The sequence below is a fragment of the Octodon degus genome, unplaced genomic scaffold, assembly GCF_000260255.1.
Source record: "Octodon degus isolate 3935 unplaced genomic scaffold, OctDeg1.0 scaffold00010, whole genome shotgun sequence".
NCBI classification, from domain to species: Eukaryota; Metazoa; Chordata; class Mammalia; order Rodentia; family Octodontidae; genus Octodon; species Octodon degus.
This window is the reverse complement of record NW_004524586.1, coordinates 23,316,454-23,318,528: the sequence shown is the minus strand read 5'-3', so window position 1 is coordinate 23,318,528 and position 2,075 is coordinate 23,316,454.

Sequence of the window (2,075 nt, the reverse complement as noted above, 5' to 3'; positions counted from 1 at the left end):
TATTTGGAAATAAGCTCATTGCCAACGTAATTTAGTTAAAGCATCTTGAGAAGACACCATCTTGGAGTTAGGAGGCCTTTAATTTCAGAGGTTGGTGGTGACTTAATGAGAAAAGGAGAGGACATGGAGGTACAGGAAAGAAAGAGGCCGCCTGTGATGGAGACAGAACTGTTGTGCTGTCACAAGCCAAGAAGCGCCGAGGCTGGCCAGTGACCACCAGAACTGAGAAGAGACAGGGAGCCTTCCTAAAGCTCTGTGGGGACAAGTCTCTGCCTTCAAACTGCTAGTTCTAGAAGGTAAGAAAATAAGTTTCCATTATTTGAAGCCACCAAGGCTGTGGTAATTTTTTACAGTGCCTTACTGCTACCTATTGTCCAAGGGTTCTTTTGCTCAATTTGTTTAGGAGTCACAATTAGGCAGAGTGCAGCTCTTTTAGCATTTGCAGCCCTGAGCTCCAGGGGCCAACGCCTGTCAGCTCTTAAGATTGGCAGCCCCCACCAGGCTCCCGAAAGCTGGAGTCAGCAGCTCTCAGCTACTGACGACCCCGAGGGACTCTTCGGGAGGCTGGGGATCATGGCTCCTGGCAATGCCCCACTGCTCTCCATCTTCCTTGCAGTTAGCCACCTTCAGTGTTAAATAACATGGCTTTGGCTACATTAGCACAAGCGGGCTTTGATGTTAGCAGCTGTCAGCATACCAGCTCAGACTCTGCTCAAGATGGAAGTTGTGAAGAGGTAAAAATATGCCTCTAAAAGAGGTTTGATTAGGACTTACGCTGCAGCAAGAGATGCATGGATTGGCCACTAAGGGCAGAGGGAGAAGGTTGTTTAGATAGAAGAAAAGCAGGCTTGCACAAGCAGAGCGCCAGGCTTTTCTATTTAGTCAAGGGTAAGGAAGGGGCTCCTCATGAAGCTGCCTAAGGAGGTTGTAGAAGGCGAGAGTTGTCCAGAGATGCTGCCGGGTGAGTCACGTGGGGTGGACCTGCGAGCAAAGCCTGTGTCAGCCACAGCAAACGTCTCCTGGAGCAGCTGTGGAGCATTTGACACAGGAATGGCCAGTTATGAGGTATTGGGGTAGCCACGGAAGAGAAGTATCTGTCAAAATAGACAATGTCTCAGAAAATGAAGCACAAATGGACAATAAACATAGGGGGAAATGTTCAATATCTCTGGCCATTAGAAAAATGTAAATTAAAACAACATTGCAATATCATCTTACACCAGAAAGAATGACCAACATTAAGAAATCAAATAATAACAAATGTTGGTGAAGCTACAGTTAAAAGGGAGTTTTGGGACCTGGGGAGATAGCTCAGTACAGTAAGCACTTGCCTGATAAGTACAGGGTCCTGAGTTCAGTCCCCAGTACCACAAAAAAGGGGGGGGGGGTTGTGAAGGTAAACAAATATGTAAACCAGGATGAAGATTTCTCAAAGAAATAAAATCAGAAATTACATTTGAGTCAGTTATTCCTTTTCTAGGTATCTTCCCCAAAGAGGTGCAGACATCATTACATACATTTTAATGTGCATAGCACCACAGTTCATAATGGCTAAATCCTGGAAGTAGGCTGCATGTCTGTCAACAGACGAGTGGGTAAAGAAAATGTGGGCAAAAGAAAAGTATCTCCGAGGAAGCTGCAGCCCTTCTCTCTCATCTCTCTAAGAAGTGGATACACCCCTGCTGGCCTACAGTAGGGACCTGGGATCTCTCAGGGACTTCAATACAGGGTTACTGCTGCCTCTGCTCATTTCGCTGCTAGAGCAGTGATAACCCTAACAATTCTCACTTGTGCTCTTCTGGTTGGGGCAGCAGGGAGGGGTCGTCTGTTTGTCCTTGTCATGCGTATAGTCACCCTTCTCAGGTATGAAGAAATAGAGGAAGGGAAGGATATTATTTTTTGCAGTGCTGGGGATCAGCCCAGGTGTGGCACATGCTAGGCAAATGCTACACCAGTGAACTATCTACCCACTCACAGTTTTTAAAAAGAAAAGAATGGCTTCTAGTTGTGCCCGTGGACCCCGACCAGATATACTCCACCCCCAGGCTGGCCACCTTCTATTGCCAATACCATTT